The sequence below is a fragment of the Anolis sagrei genome, chromosome 4 (assembly GCF_037176765.1).
Source record: "Anolis sagrei isolate rAnoSag1 chromosome 4, rAnoSag1.mat, whole genome shotgun sequence".
Classification (NCBI taxonomy): Eukaryota; Metazoa; Chordata; class Lepidosauria; order Squamata; family Dactyloidae; genus Anolis; species Anolis sagrei.
The window spans coordinates 181,074,972-181,092,421 of record NC_090024.1 but is presented as its reverse complement, the minus strand read 5'-3'; the positions used below and the strand labels follow the sequence as shown (position 1 = coordinate 181,092,421).

Sequence of the window (17,450 nt, the reverse complement as noted above, 5' to 3'; positions counted from 1 at the left end):
ATATGGAGATGTACCAAATCCATCTTCTGCGCACCCCTGCTCTAAGAGAGACTCTAGAAATGAATTAATACAGAATTATCTGCAAAACTTCAGAATAGGACAGTCCTCAACTTAAGACACATACCTGACTGGAGCTAGAAAATTTAAAGAAACCCCTCACCAACCCAAAGGTTTCTTCATTGGGGTGGGCAGAGTAGATCTGAGCCCATAACAGCTACGCCCTCTGGTGACTCTTCCTGTCTGCTTTTGTGACTGTAAAAGCAAGAGAAAGGGAGCAGGAGTGCGCAGAGCTATCTTTCATTCCGCGATCTCATGCCTTCGGGCAATCAGTTAACCCGAGTGCCGTCTTCCCCTCCCTTCTCCATGTAAAATAATGCTCAACAAAGCTAGGCAGGCACAGGGCAGCATTGCAACAGTATGTCAAACAGAAGGACATTTTCCTTCTATCACAGCTACTGCCCCAGGGTACATTCCACCTACATTCAATCTTTACTCCACTACACATGTTTCCTTTCCAGCCTGGGATTATTTTTTATCATCAAATTATTGTAGCGATAAGATAGACTCAATGTGATAGCAAACAGAGCCCCCCGACCTTACTGCCTTCCCCCAGCCCCGCATCACCCACAATGCCTGCACCGTGAACAGGCAGAGTGCTTTATTCAAATGTCATCAGGGGGTGAAGAGATGCCCAACAGCTGCTTTATTCACTGACTGAGACCAAACAGCAAATGACAGCAAGCGCCTGGGAAATGGGGGAAGCTGTTAGCAAGTTAGCCAGGTTCTGCCAAGGCCTTTGTGGGGCAATAGGGAAGTTTCATACACACTAGTCAAACTGTCTTAACAAAGAGGTAGCTGGGCCAGCAAAAAGGACATGGGTGGAGGTGCAAAAGGACAGAAGAGGTGAGCAATTCCTACTTATGAGTGGTATTATGATAGTGACAGGGGGTGTAGAAAGGTTAGATACCAATGGGTAGTTTATGCCTTGCAATTTGCAATCCATTTCCACATTAGCAGCAAGAAACACTTGCAGGCAGGCAAGCAGACATGGCATGTCTTAGGAGAATGAATTACAATACTGTCCCTGCTCAAAATGACACAATCACATAATTGTCAAGTTCAAAGGGGCCAAAGCAGGAATCCACAACCAATATGTTCCTGAGATGTCACCATGGAAGGGGAGGCAGTACTGTCCCACTGTTCCATCTGTAGATTTGATGAGTATCACCTCTACTCTTTCATCCATCTATGTAATTTATAAACATGTCAAACCCTGAGTCCAGGACAAAACCCTACAGCATCCCAGTTGTCTCTAGAGTGCTAAGGAACTATTTAGAAGACTTTTTGGATTAGTTCTGTCAACCAATTAGTGCTCTTCTAGCAATTACCAACCAATCCCTCTGCAATGCCAGAAATACAGCTTAATGTTGTAACATTAGAAAATGTTGACCATTTCTGTTACCTTGGCAGCCACCTCTCCACAAAAGTCAACACTGACACTGAAATACAACACCGTCTGAGCTCTGCAAGTGCAGCATTTTCCCGAATGAAGCAGAGAGTGTTTGAGGTTTGGGACATCCATAGGGATACCAAGGTGCTTGTTTATAAAGTTATTGTCCTCCCAACCCAGCTATATGCTTGCAAAATGTGGACTGTCTACAGACGTCACACTCAACTCCTGGTACAATTCCATCAGTGTTGCCTCTGAAAAATCCTGCAAATCTTTTGGGTTGACAGGCAAACAAATGTCAGCATGCTAGAAGAAACAAAGATCACCAGCACTGAAGTGATGCTTCTAGGCCTTCAAGTCAGCTGGACTGGCCACATTGTCCAAATGCCCAATCACCATCTCCCAAAGCAGTTACTATACTCCCAACTGTTGGTGGACAGGAAAAGAGATTTAAAGATGAGCTTAAAGCCAACCTTAAAAACTGTGGCATAGACACCGAAAACTGGGAAGCCCTGGCCCTTGAGTGCTCTAACTGAAAGTCAGCCATGACGAGCAGTGCTGCAGAATTCAAAGAGGCACGAATGGAGGGCGAAAGGGAGAAACGTGTCAAGAGGAAGATGCATCAAGCCAACCCTCACTGGGACCGCCTTCATCACTGCGTAACAACATGCAGATCAAGAATAGGTCTCCACAGCCTTGTGGACATCTAAATTACTACACCCTCTTATCCACAAAGTTTATAACTCCATCCCCACACGTACAAGAAAAAAAAAAAAGGGGGGGGGAGTAAGATCAGTTTAACATGACTTGCTTTTGAGAAGCCCTTGGTGGCTCTTAGTAATCACATCACTTTTTTCTATATGGTAATGAACTGATTGTTTCATTATCTATTTTAGTACGTTTCTTGGTATCAAGATCAAAGTGGTTGGCTATTACTTGAATCATCTTCATTAATTTTTTTGATTTTTTTTTTTTGGCCAACTTCAAGTGTCTCAGGATACCTGGCCACATCCTCTAAGAGCATTTTTGCAAGATCCTTTAGGAGTTTTGGATATATTTCATCTGGTCCCAGAGATGTCAATTCATTTAAAGTAGGAAGGGATCCCCATATTACAACTTTTATGAACTTCAGCTCCTACCACACCACTCTCAACATTTATTTTGTTTCTGCCAGATTGAGCACTGTTTTCTTTTGGGAAGGTGATGGTGGAAAGTAGATGTGATACACTTCTACCTTCTGTGTTTCATTAGCATTTTCTTCTCCATGAAGTATTTATTTATTTATTTATTTATTTACTTCATTTATATACCGCTTTTCTCAGCCCTTAGGCGACTCAAAGCGGTTAACAACAGAAAAAAATCAATGCTAAACATCATAAAAACAGACAAGGGACAATTAAAACAGTATCATAATAAACAATTAAGCATCAATATAACAAATCATTAGCGTCTCATCAGTAGAATCAAAATCCAATCTCATCATCCCTTTCCTTATTCTTTTATTAGCACCAAACATAGTCGCCATTTCCCCCTTAATTATCTTTAATTTCTCATGTAAGGCTGAACACATTTTGAGCATTGCTACCTCTTTTCTCTGTACTGGGTACTTGTTTGCACTCTTCCTTAGTGATTTGCTCCTCCTTTAATGTCCTATATGTGCGCCCTATTACTTTGCATCTCACTCAAAAGTTCTGTTTTGCAGCCAGCCTGGCATCACCAGATGGTTTATGTCTCTCCTAAGAAACTCCAATTTGCCATGATTCCTCTTCTCTTAAGAGTGCTTCCTACTAGTATTGAGTGCTTCCCAGTATTTCCTTATGCTTAGTAAGTTTAGAAATTCTTATACTCAGATATCTTACTTCTCCCATGAATTAACTGCATGGCATTAGCAAACCCTTTGCTTTTAGTTTTATTTCCACCACCCCATCTACAATATAGGGATAATATTAATGGTTAGCTTTACAAGACAATGTGTGAAAAACACTTTAAACACTTGAAAGTACTATACAAATGTTACATATTATTAATATGACATAATATAATGAATATTCAAGTAGCCTTATGCAAATAAAACCCAGACAAATCTTTATCTTACTACTATAATCTTTACAGTATGTATTTTGTTTTTTGTCTTAAACCCATAGTGCTTACTAAATTAATGATTTTTAAAAATGTTTAAACCATAAAATCAGTTCGGAACACCCCAGAACTGAATCCATTAATGACTTGTGAGCTGGGGTACCACCAGCCTTTTTAAGTCTTGCCAGTAGGTATGGAAGCCTCAATATTAATTCTTAAAGGAGCTACCTTAGCAAGTCAGTGAGGCAAACGGCAGGTAGCGGAGCCAACACAGATGGAAGGATCCCTCTGTGCTTGCAAGAGCCAAAGAAAGCACAGTCTGGCTTTTCATGACAAATCTTTTCTATTTTGTATTTACTCCAAGCCCTTCCCTGAACAACCGCCTGCCCAGCTGCATGTCAGGGCACTCCTTCTAATCCCTATTAATTTAAGCAATGCTGGGCTGCTGTTCGCCCCAACTCTTTATTATTTATCAGGTTTGTTTATTTGTAGCTAACAGGTAGTGCTCAGCATGGGCCCCCAGGATAGGGACAGGGGCAGTTAATCACGCTGGCTCCCCTGCCATCACCATCAGTCAATTACTCCTGCTTCCTTTAATTAGTAATGAGGACTAATACTTACTTACTTACTTAGGCGATCCCTCGTTGGACGAGTAAGATGGTCTTCCATCATGGGTTTCCTTGTGGGTCCGCATGTGGCTGTGGAGCCCTATTCTTGCTCTGCATCTTCTTCCGCAGTGAGGGCATTGGTTTCCAGGTGGAAGGTGGTCCCGGTCGGGGTTGGCTTGACGTGCCTTCCTCCTGGCACGTTTCTCTCTTTCACCCTCCACTCGTGCCTCCTCGAATTCTGCAGCACTGCTGGTCACAGCTGTCCTCCAGCTGGAGCGCTCAAGGGCCAGGGTTTCCCAGTTCTCAGTGTCTATGCCAGAGTTTTTGAGGTTGGCTTTGAGCCCATCTTTAAATCTCTTTTCCTGTCCACCAACATTCCGTTTTCCGTTCTTGAGTTCGGAGTAGAGCAACTGCTTTGGGAGACGGTGGTCAGGCATCCGGACAACGTGGCCTGTCCAGCGGAGTTGATGTTGGAGGACCATTGCTTCAATGCTGGTGGTCTTTGCTTCCTCCAGCACGCTGACGTTTGTCCGCTTGTCTTCCCAGGAGATTTGCAGGATTTTCCGGAGGCAGCGCTGATGGAATCGTTCCAGGAGCTGCATGTGACGTCTGTAGACAGTCCACGTCTCACAGGCATATAGCAGGGTTGGGAGGACAATAGCTTTATAGACAAGCACCTTAGTATCCCTACGGATGTCCCGGTCCTCAAACACTCTCTGCTTCATTCGGGAAAATGCTGCACTTGCAGAGCTCAGGCGGTGTTGTATTTCGGCGTCGATGTTGACTTTGGTGGAGAGGTGGCTGCCAAGGTAGCGGAAATGGTCGACATTTTCTAATGTTACACCATTAAGCTGTATCTCTGGCATTGGAGAGGGGGCGGCTGGTGACTGCTGGAACAGCACTTTGGTTTTCTCGATGTTCAGTGACAGGCCAAGCTTTGTGTATGCTTCTGCAAAGGTGTTGAGAGTGGCTTGTAGATCTTCTTCTGTATGCGCACAGACGACATTGTCATCAGCATACTGGAGCTCTATAACAGATGTTGTTGTGACCTTGGTTTTGGCTTTCAGTCTGCTGAGGTTAAATAGCTTGCCGTCTGTCCGATAGATGATTTCCACTCCGGTGGGAAGCTTCCCATCAACAAGGTGTAATATCATGGCGATGAAGATGGAGAATAGAGTTGGGGCAATAACACATCCCTGTTTGACACCCGATTCCACCTTAAATGGGTCACTTTGGGAGCCACTGCTGTCCAAAACTGTTGCCATCATGTCATCGTGGAGGAGCCGCAGGATGTTCACAAATTTGCTTGGGCACCCGATTTTTTGGAGGATGGTCCAGAGAGCGCTGCGATTCACTGTGTCGAATGCCTTTGCAAGGTCGATGAATGCCATGTACAGAGGTTGGTTTTGTTCCCTGCATTTTTCTTGGAGCTGTCGTGCAGTGAAGATCATGTCCACGGTTCCTCTGGAGGGGCGGAAGCCGTTCTGGGATTCTGGGAGGGTGGCTTCTGAGAGGGGCAGAAGGCGGTTTGCAAGGATTCTTGCGAGGATTTTCCCAGCAGAGGTTAAAAGGGAGATACCTCGATAGTTTCCACAGTCTGTTCTTTCCCCTTTTTTGAAGAGGGTGATGATGGTGGCATCCTTGAAGTCTGCTGGGATTTTCTCGGTCACCCACACTTTTTCTATGAGCTGGTGGAGTTGGTGTGTCAGCGCAGGTCCTCCCTCTTTAAAGATTTCAGCAGGGATCCCATCCGGTCCGCTGGCTTTGTTGTTCTTTTGTTGGCTGATGGCATTGCTGACTTCTTCCAAACTAGGCAGTGCTGCAAGCTCATCCCTGGTTTGTTGTTGCGGGATTTGTGAGAGGACCTCTTCGGCCACACTGGAGCTGCGGTTTAGGAGGCTTTGGTAGTGTTCTTTCCAACGTAGTGCAATTGACTTTTGGTCCTTCAGGAGTTTGGTTCCGTCTGATGAGCGTAGAGGCTGTATGCCATGGTTTCTTGGCCCATAGATGACCTTTGTGGCTTTGAAAAATCCTTGAGCATTATGGGTATCTGCCAGGTGTTGGATTTCTTCAGCCTTCTTTGTCCACCAGATGTTCTTGAGTTCTCTTGTCCTTCTTTGGACCTCAGCTTTTGCACTGGCGTAGATCTTTTTCTTAGCAGCACAGTTGATGTCTCTCTGCCATGTTTGGAAGGCTTTCCTTTTCTTGTCGATTAGCTGTTGGATCTCGATGTCATTTTCGTCAAACCAGTCTTGATGTTTCTTGGCTTGGTATCCAATAGTTTCTTCGCAGGCTTGGATGATGGAGGTCTTCAGTTTGTTCCAATGTTCCTCAACATTTTCGGGGTGTACTGTGGGTAGATGGTCCTTGAGTGCTGTTTGGAGATGGGCTCGCCTGGAGGGCTCCTGAAGGGCTTGGGTGTTCATTTTGCGCCTTGTCTTTCTTCCTTGGAGTCTGCGCTTGGGGGCGATCTTGATAGCCATGGTGGATCGGATTAGTCTGTGGTCGGTCCAGCAGTCGTCAGCACCTGTCATGGCTCTTGTGAGGAGTACGTCACGGCGGTCTCTGGCACGTGTGATTACATAGTCTAGGAGGTGCCAATGCTTTGACCGGGGGTGCTTCCATGATGCCTTGAGCTTGTTTTTCTGGCGGAAGAGCGTGTTGGTGATGACAAGGTTGTGCTCCGCACATTTGGTGAGAAGCAGGATGCCATTCGAGTTGCTGTTTCCAACCCCGTCTTTTCCTATGGTGCCTGGCCACAGGTCGAAGTCTCGCCCGACTCTTGCATTGAAGTCCCCCAGGAGAATGATTTTGTCCTCCTTAGGTATCCCCGATAGGACAGTGTCCAGCTGATAGTAGAATTTCTCCTTGATGTCTTCATCAGCGTCTAGTGTTGGTGCATAGGCACTTATGATGGTTGCCCGTTGGTTTTTGGCAAGATCGATTCGGAGGGTGGAGAGTCGTTCGTTGATGCCAGTGGGTGCTTCGGACAGATGCTTCATCAGATCATTTCTTATAGCGAAGCCAACTCCATGCATTCTTTGGTCTTCTTCGGGCAGTCCCTTCCAGAAGAAGGTGTAGCCTCCTTTTTCTTCCTTCAGCTGTCCCTCTCCTGCTCTCCGGGTCTCCTGAAGGGCTGCTATGTCGATGTTGAGGCGTCCCAGCTCCCTTGCGATGATGGCAGTTCTGCGTTCGGGGCGTTCACTGTCACTGTTGTCCATCAGTGTCCGTACGTTCCACGTACCGAAGTTCATTTTTCTTTTTTGGCCGCAGGATGGTGACCCCACTGGACGCGGCAGTCCAGTCAGGGATAAGTGAGGCAGACTATGTTTAGGGCACCTTTTCTAGCCCCCTCCCCGTGTGGGGTGAGCAGAGTGGGTCCTAAAAAGGGCTGCTCAGTCGCGGATACAGCTGCCGAACTACTCAACTGCCTCGGACCTTGAGGTAGAACGACTGAGTCCGTACCCACCGCCCATGTGCCAGTCTGTGACTAGGGGCTTCCAGATTTCACAGTCCTGCCCCCGTCGCCACTCGCTGATCGCCATGGGACTTTGGTTGCTTGGTTTTTATTTTCTTTGGAAGACGCCTGTGCGTGGGTTTTTTTAATGTGTGGAGGTCAGTGCACAACTGAACAACACACAGTCTTCACAGATGAGGTTCCACTGGTGATGTAGTTTAACACAATGACCGTGGCTTCTCAGTCTGTTGCAGCCTTCTTCCGCCTTCGCAGCCGTTGTAACATGTGCCATGTTATCCTCCGCCTGCTCCGCCGTTGAGGTCTTTGGGTCTTCGGACTGTGCTTGGTCTGGGACCTCCCCCGCGGCCACTCCTGGGAGTGCACGACTCCAGTTGTTGTGCCCACAGGTTCATCGGAACACGCAAGCCCCCTCACCACGACAAGGTGACAGTCCATCGAGGGGGTGAGGACTAATATCCCTGCCTTACACACCGGCTGGAGTGGAACTCCCCTCCAGGGGAAGAAGCGAGTCAGGGCCAGGGGAGGATTCGAAATAAATAAGGGAAATGGGGCTCCTCTTTCTCAAGCAGCCACTAAGCCCCAGGCTCCTGTCACTCCTGAAGAAATAAGCAGCCCCCAAGGCCCTTATTTATCACCCACTTGAGAGTGCCTCCTGCAAAAGGCAAGCAGGAATTATTTTACCAAGTGTCGCCCCACACGCCAAGCAGGTGCCCAGTGAGGAATAGGGGGAGCAGTCTCAGTCACAGAAGTGAGCAACGAAGACTGGCAGTCCAGACTTCTCTTCACATATGGAATCTGTTCAAAACTGAAGCTGAGAAAGAGATGGGACTAGGTCCTGAGGACCTTGTTGGCCAGCTGAAACTCTGGTCCTTAAAGGCAAAAACATTCATTCCTGCCCCTCAATCCTTATCAACAAGCATTGTTCTCTGACTAAGCCTCATCCCTGAAAAAAGCCTCATCCACCTAGAAGGCAGCTTTAATCTCAGACTCAGAGAGCAGCTTTTCAGATGCCCTTTTTGCTTCTGCTCAGGGACACCCTTCTCTTCCAGTTCTGTATGATATTTTTCAGATTTTGATGACGAGGTTCTATTTCCATGTATCCTATGTACATATAATGGTATGCAAACTTCCCTAGTTCAAACCAAAACTGGGCATAAAGAGAGAATGTTTTTATCTCTTTTGGCTGCACCAGTGATTTGCTTCCCAAAACATCCAATTTTTATATATCTGAAGGCAGGACTTCCTTTCTGAGAACCCCATACCAAGATGACGGTCTGGATGGGGGCGAACAAATTGAAACTGAATCCAGACAAGACACTCCTGGTCAGTCGCAAGGCCGAACAGGGTATAGGGTTACAGCCTGTGTTGGATGGGGTCGCACTCCCCCTGAAGACGCAGGTTCGCAGTTTGGGTGTGATCCTGGACTCATCGCTGAGCCTGGAACCCCAGGTTTCGGCGGTGACCAGGGGAGCATTCGCACAGTTAAAACTCGTGCGCCAACTGCGCCCGTACCTTGGGAAGTCTGACTTGGCCACGGTAGTCCACGCTCTGGTTACATCCCGTTTAGACTACTGCAACGCTCTCTACGTGGGGTTGCCTTTGAAGACGGCTCGGAAGCTCCAATTAGTCCAACGGTCGGCAGCCATGATACTAACTGGAGCGGAGCGCAGGGAGCGCACAACTCCTTTGCTGCACCAGCTCCACTGGCTGCCGATTTGCTACCGGGCTCAATTCAAAGTGCTGGCGTTGGCCTTTAAAGCCCTAAACGGTTCTGGCCCAACCTACCTATCCGAACGTATCTCGGCCTATCAGCCCACCAGGACCCTAAGATCTTCTGGGGAGGCCTTGCTCTCTATCCCGCCTGCTTCACAGGTGCGGCTGGCGGGGCAGAGAGACAGGGCCTTTTCTGTGGTGGCCCCTCGGCTCTGGAACGCCCTTCCCATGGAGGTAAGATCAGCCTCCTCGCTGATGGTATTCCGAAAAAGACTAAAAACTTGGATGTTCAAGCAGGCATTTGGTTAATTCGGTGCAATGAATGTGTCGACTACGGATTGGTAATATGGATGATGCAATTGGACCACGATTTTAGTTAGGAGATGTATTGGATTGTGATTTATGTGAAATATTGTGTATTATGTTTTTTACGGTTTTAATTGTATACTGTGTACTGTATATTCTGTTGTAAACCGCGTTGAGTCGCCAGTTAGGCTGAGAAACGGCGGTATACAAGGACAGAAAATAAATAAATAAATAAATAAATAACATGGCGGAAGCAGAGAGGAAGTACTAAAAGAGTCCAACCTAGATCATTGCTTGAATCTAGTTACAAAGCATCTGTGAAATCCAACTGCACTACCTGTGAATTTCTAAAAACTAGCAGAAAAGACAGAAAATTCAAATAGCCATTAAAGCTGATTGTTGTGAGGCAAACAAGTAAGTTTACCCACTCACTCAGGCAGTGAGGAATACAAATTATGTCCCTGTGATTTATTGGTTGGAGAAGTTTTTACACCACAGCTCATTAAAACAGATGGCTCTGTTTACTGCTAGGCCTTCATGCTATGGAGACATAGGCTGGACACTGAACTTATGCTGACTCCGCAGGTGGACATCTCATTAAAAAATTCCCAGTGCCCTTACTCAGAATCCAGGGTTCATGAATCCTTACAGACATTTTAATAAGTTTAAGAACTAATACAGGATAATCAATTCTTTGCTTCACAATAATTAGGTTCGAAATTTTGTGTGGTTAAGTGGAGGTGATTTGGTTAACTAGGTTACCATACCATATGCAAAAGTGGCACATCTCTTCTAGTTTGTTTTGGAAAAACTGTAAGGCTGTAGCTTTGGTGCAGATAATGCTATGCTTCTTCATAGACCCTAAACCAGGCCAATAAAAGTCTTAGAAAAACTTCTGCCCTAATGCTGTAGGGCAGAGGTCAAAGATCTGATGCCCAAAGGAGGATGTGGGAGTGTTATTTGGGGGGGTGGGGGGAGGGTTGTTTGGGAACCACAGACCTAGCTGGGCTCTAGACATCAAAATATTATACAACATCTATCCTTCTAGCCTCTCAAAAGTTTCACAGAACTATATGAGCACAGTGCCTTGTACCAAAATACCCCACTGTGTTTCCCATTTCTGGCCTAAGAGACTGCTAGGGACAAGAGTTTACCCTGCATAGGGAACCCTCTTACTTAAAGGTCAACATGTCCACACCTCTCTGATCAGTGTGAAGTCTCACTCTTTCTCTTTATTCGAGATGTGAGGAGGAAAACCAGGATGATAAAATCTCCATAGTTGTGTCAGGTTTCAGTTTATGCACAAGGTTTCTGGGAGCAGAATCGGCTTTTACGTTTTAATATCAATACAAGGAGCAGGCAAGGATGTAGGCACACTTAGTAATCCATTCACTCTTAAAAGTATGCTCACAGACAGTTACACAAATATCTACTTAGCCTACTTTCATATATATACTCATATGTGTATATCTTTGGCCATTTCTGAGTTGAGCAGAGAAATAGGTACACCAATAAAGATTACAGTTCGAACCACTTCAATCCCAAAATATTTCAGCTCTAAGGAAAACAGCAGTCTAACAATATTCATCTACCATTTCATCAAAGTTGCATTAACAATAAAGACATTAACAATCAAATGACAAAATATAAACAGAAATTGACACAGTATATATGTGGCAGAAGATAAACAAATAGATATTATTCACCAGAGAAACACTAAAAATAATACCACAAAGATCCATTCCTCTTGCCATTTTTCAACAAAGGAATCTGGAATGGAACCAGATTTCCTGAGCCATACTCATTGCTTTAACATGGTCCCACACCAGGATGGGCAACTTTATGACAGTGGGAAGTCACATTGGTATCTCCTGCAATCCTTTGGGAACAACCAAAATGACTAAGAATTTGAATCTGAAATTCCATAGGTTAAATTCTACTGATTTTCCTACAGCCAGGACACAAGTAATAATATGGTTGATGATGAATACAGTCTGGAAAAGGTGGAATATATCAGAGGAAGAAAAAGAAGAGGAATAGGAGTACGCCTCATCTTCTCACAATTTTGATAATGTTTTGGCTTTGTATTCCAGGAGGGTGTATTATCCTTTGTCGTCATTACCTGTGAGATTATAGAAGTCTCACAGGTCTGATTGTTGTGGCACCATAGGTGAAGGAATTAAAAACAGTAGGAAAAAACTCATTATTCATCATACCACATATGAGTGGCCATTTTGGGGTTGAGGAACAGTATAAGGGCTATATATATCTGTGAGGCTATAGGGTATCCCACTTCACTCTACACAGCCAGTGCCCTCACTACAAGACCAGAGATTCTCTCATCCCGCTAAGAGAAAAAGACACCAAAGTGATATACTAGATATAAGAATAAGCTCTCAAGATTTTTTTTTAAATACTCTCATTGACTAATTACAATATTTTAGACCAACATGTATATGAACTATTTTGCACAAGGATTATAATGATAAAGCAGAGGAATCTGCCATATATATCAGGATGACCAAATATATCTGCCTTCCCAGCCAACTGTCTGAATAGAAGTATATGGGGGGGGGGGGGGGGAAGCAAGCACTTGGCATTTGCACCACCAATTCTCTCCTAAACAGGCTGCATCTCTCAGAAATGAATTTTTGTAGGCGATTAGCTCACAATGTGAACTTAATCGCTTTGGGTATTTAAAAAGCCCCATTAAATTAAATGGCCAAGATATTGAGGTTTAAGCAGTGGCTGCGTCCAATGCACAGTAACTCCCTAGCTCATTACTGGCATTGCCAATTTTGCAGTTAGAATTACAGACCCATGAGAGGCTGAGCTATTTAACGCCCATTCACAGAATGCAGCACAACAGAGTTTTTGTGGAGACTGAAATGGCTGTAGAAATATAACTGAGCCCGACTTCTGACTTGTAATATAAACCAGTGGCAATAATGGTGAATTCATGTGTTAAGAGGAAGGAGGTGAAAGGGGGAGAGGACATAATAGGAGGGCAGAGGGGTTTGGTGAGACCTTTGCCCATCAATGACAAGAGAGTTTTGGAATTTATTTTCAAAAGTGAAAATGCACGAAAGAGTACTCCAGAAAGTTTTCATTGTTTTCACAACATTCTCCACACAGACCACAAAGAATTTTTCAAAAAAAACACCTCAAAATCTTCCACTTTAACCAAAATGGTGGGAGTGTGGCCTTCACATGATCCAGGGGACTTAAAAATGTCCCTCGGGCCTTCCAGGACTACTCAATACTTTCAGCATTATAAGGTGATCCCTGTCATATTCTGTTTCTTCTTAAACTAGTTGCTACCACTTAATAGGAAAACACAAGAAGGACAAGCGGGCGGACCTTCAGTCCTTGATGGAAAAAAACAATCTGCCCATTCCTGTTTTTCCCCCAAGAAAATGTCCTTCAAGGTTAAAACTTATGACAATGGAACAAGTCTAATAATAATTGTATGTGAAAGGGCATTCCTGAGTTAGACACAGAGGCGTTCTCAGTGGCTATCCTGCTGCTCAAATCTAAAACCATCTTCTCTGTAGTTTTACTGAAGTCCAATTTGATATCTACAGAAGCAGAATAAGACCTACATACTTTAGGTCTACTTTGAGGGGATTTGGGCTTTCAAAGATCTGAGAGAGGCATTTTAATCTGGTAGAATTTGATTATGTTTTAATGGAATGTTATATTCTTCTCTCTATATCATTTTACATGCGTTCGTTGCTTGAGGAGCCCTTTGGGTCAAAAACATGAATCATATATTTAAGAAAAAATACTTACCCACTCTGAGTTTTCATGATAGAGAAAGATATAAATCTAAATTAATCAATTAATAATGTCGGTATTACAGGACATTATGGCCCCTGTAAAATGGCGGCACAAGTGTCTTTTTGGCAACATATACAAGGAATAGGAAGCTGGTCTGCACAGTAGTTTCTTCATACAGTAGTTTCTTCATACAGTATATAGCGAAAGAATATGTTGGGCAGTATGTCTGGAAAGTAATATATACTTGCCTATCCATTATTCTTGAACTACCAAAAGTAACTGTGGGCTATTGCCATGCCCCCAAAACCCTATGAATAAAGACAGGTAGGGAGCATTGGATGCCAAGATATTTTATCTTGTAAAAACATTGCATAGCACAGTTCATAGGACCTACAGTCCACAATATCAGGAAGGTCCATTGTTATCATTCCCGTTATGCAAAGCATCAACCAAATGTGACGCTCATTCATGCTTTTGCCACTGACCATGTGTGGGGTGTTTAGATAAAACAATGATAAGTTCCAAAAGACAGGGTGCAAAATTAAACAGGATTAGTTCTGTGCTGAGTGATTGAAGAGGGAATGCTCTACTTTGCATATCTAATCAGGACCAGCATTCCTCTCCACCCAATGTGTCAGGATCATGACTATAACTGTTTTTTTTAAAATCCCTGAATATCACAAGGAACTGGCAACCAGTAGCTCAAGTAATAGTCAATGGGTACTTTTGCTATAAGTGACTGCAATTTTACTTGTTATTATTCATTTAAATTGTTTATACTCATGAAATGTAGATCTGCAACTTCTCTCAAAGTGCCTCAAAGTGAGGGAGGGAGGGGACATAGCAGCTTTGAAATTGCTTGCATCTATCACTCAATCGCTTTCAGGTCAAATGCAACACACTCAATTTAATGACATCATTTCTGCAGCTACAAATCTGTCATTGTTTTTGGTTCAAAGCCAATAGAATCCCCCTGCCTCAGAGCTAAAAAATAAGGAGGCTCCCAATGATGAAAGTACCTCATCACTCATACTGCATTTTTTCATGCAAGTGGCAGAAAGTTTTCTCCTTTGTGGTATGGAGCATGCTGTACTACAGAGCACAGACTAGATAATCAAAGTAATGTTCTCCCCCATTCTAAATCTAGACAGGATCGAGGTTTAGAGGTCAGCAATACCACTAAAAAACTGGAGTATGTAAAAGCATCTTGAAACCAAAATAGCCAATTATATTTTAATGCATCTGGAGTCCCCATAATACAATTGGTATAAAATGCAATTCACAGAATGTTGGCAGGAATAAAATGGCCAGACCAAACTGATACCAACTTCTGTGGTTATATGTTTCTAGAACAATTAATAAAACTTAATAATAATAAAAACTTTATTTATAGACTGCCCTGTCTCTCCAAGGGAACTCAGGGCAGTTTACACACAAAAAGGCAAACATTCAATTATAAGTGTTTGCATTACTTCAGAGTTTTAAAGCTTCAGGCCAAGATATCTTACAGATCGCCTGCAGAATCTTGGTATATAAAGATCACCCATGCAAAAATAATGTGGTGGTTTGGATGCTGGAATAGGATACTCGGAAACCAAGATTTTAATCCCAGTTCAGAAAAGGAAACCCAATGGGTGACCTTGAAGCAAATTCCACTCTTTCTGTCTATGGCAACAGTTCCCAACCTTAAAAAAAACAAAAAAACAAAATAACAAAACAAAAAACAAAAAACCAGGAGCCACTTTGACCAGGGACTACACTCCAACATTAGTACCAAAAGGGTTATGAATCTGTTTTTAGTCAACTTTAGATTCAGTTTGGTTATTTGGGGGTGCTGATTCAGAAAACTGCATTGAACAGACCACATCAGCTCTAGTTTCTGATACAGAACATATGCCATCCAGTAGTTGCCATCTGCTCACTCACAAAAAACCATATTTAATAATCTAGAGTCACGGACCTTATTTTAGGTCTTGCAGCCCACCAGTGGGTCCTAGCCCATCAGGTTGGGAAGCACTGGGCTAAGGGAAAGACAATGGTAGAAATCTTACCAAGAAAACGCTATGATATGACATTGCAGTGTAGAAGTCTGAATATTAGTCTAGGGCTCGTAAGTCCAAGAAGACTTGGAAGCACATATCAACAGCATACATACTTGCCGAAACCTTAGGATAAACCTCAGAGGATTTGCTCATGAAAATATTCTGCCAGTTTTGGTACTGCTGCTTATTTTTATTATGAGATTGCAATCTAATTTTATTGTTTTGTATATTACTTTATAAGCCATTCTGGTTATACTGTAAAAACTAAAAAAAGAACTTTAACTGCACTCATAACATACCTTACACACATAATACCGACATGAATGGCAAGCTAATGAGCCACCAAATACTTATAGAACGCCAAAACAGTGACTGCACTGCTAGTGCAATTAATTGAAGCAGCCTTGAATCTTTGCCTCTGCCATTGATTTCAATTCCAGTCCAATTTTCTGTTTTGACCTTCTCTCTCCCAGCCCTTGCTCCCAAACCAACAAACAAATGATATGCAGGTTTCTGTCTGCAAAAAGATCTAATGGGCAATAGCTTTAAACCAATAGCTTCTGTGTTGGACACTCAAGAGCCTTTTGTCTGAGTGATGGTCACATTTTAGAATAAATGAAAAATAAATCAAATAATGGAGCCTCCCAGTATTCCAGTATGATGGCTACTTGCATACTTGTTCCATGGTCAAGAACATCCTGGCAAAGTGGAGCCCAAGAGAGGTTCCTGTATACTTTTTAAAGCATCTCTTCCTAATGAAGGAGTCAGTGGAACTTCAAAACCTTGCATGAAGTGTTTTTTTGCATTTTGGGTGGCCAACAGAAGTATGGCTCTTTTGTAGTTTTTTTTTATTTTGCCAGCAAAATATGATCCTCTGAAAATAATATATGACCCATCTTCAAGTTTCAGTTTACAGAAGCTTATCAGCTGTTAGCTTTGAGGGTTTCAAATGATATGCTCTCAATAGAAATTCAATGAGGAAGACAGAGTAATCTATTGTTTTAACAGATTTCTCAATTATTAATTCTTTATTCTCTAACTAGTGTGCCTTCAAATCATTTCTGACTGATGGTGAACCTACGATGAACCTATCAATAGATTTTCTTGATAAGATTTGTTCAGAGGATGTTTGTCATTGTCATGGCTGAGTGGAGATTCAAATCTTTGTTTCCCAATCCCTAGTTTAATGTTCAAAACACTAAAACCACACATTTAAAATAAAGGCAGGGTTTCTACCAACAAGTCTAGCCAACTCAAAGTTGGCAGCAGGGCAGTTATCTTGAATGTTTAAATTTAAGCCATTAAGGCTCCAGGGAAGGGTTGGCCACCCCTAGATGCAGAGAAAGGTGTTTCTAATGGCTTATAATTGTGTTGGAAATATTTTGTTAGTCTCTTGAGTGGGAAAGGTCACGAGCTGTAGTTACTGCCCAACTGCTGACTAAGTAATGATGTTTGTTTTTTATCAAAATTATACAGATAAGAAAACTGGATTCCATCCAAGACTCTTCATTACTATTCCATTCATCCTGTGACTGCCGCTGCTGCAATATCTGACAGGAACTGGAAGATAAATAATAGCAGGGCTGTGGGGCTTCTATCAGACATGCTGTTTTAACAACTGGTAGGAGTACCTGAATAGAGGGAGAAGAGGGCTGAAGATGAGCATCATTTAGTGTATGGAAAGGAAAACCTGCTTTTCATTCATGATAGGCAAGCAAAGATATTTTTTCAGCAGATTTTCCAGAGGCAGATTAACTTCTTTTCAGTGTCACCCATTTGACCAGTGAAACAGGTGTCCAAATCTGATCTGCTAGTTAATATAGTATGTGAAAAGGTTTGCAAAATTCGAATAACATCATTTAAAAACCTATGTAGGATTCTTTAAGTACGTAACAGAGGAGATGGCATCAACTCTACACAGGTCATCTGCAGTCACTAGCATTGTGGTGTTGGGAGAATGAGCAACTGAATACAGTGCTGAAGAGAACAACTCA

General features: G+C 43.2%; 1 protein-coding gene across 1 annotated transcript in view; it reads right to left on the bottom strand.

The window, feature by feature from the left end:
- ERI3 (ERI1 exoribonuclease family member 3) overlaps positions 1-17,450 on the bottom strand; it is a 259,579-nt gene that overhangs the window by 38,781 nt on the left and 203,348 nt on the right. The gene's annotated exons all lie outside the window — the stretch shown is intronic.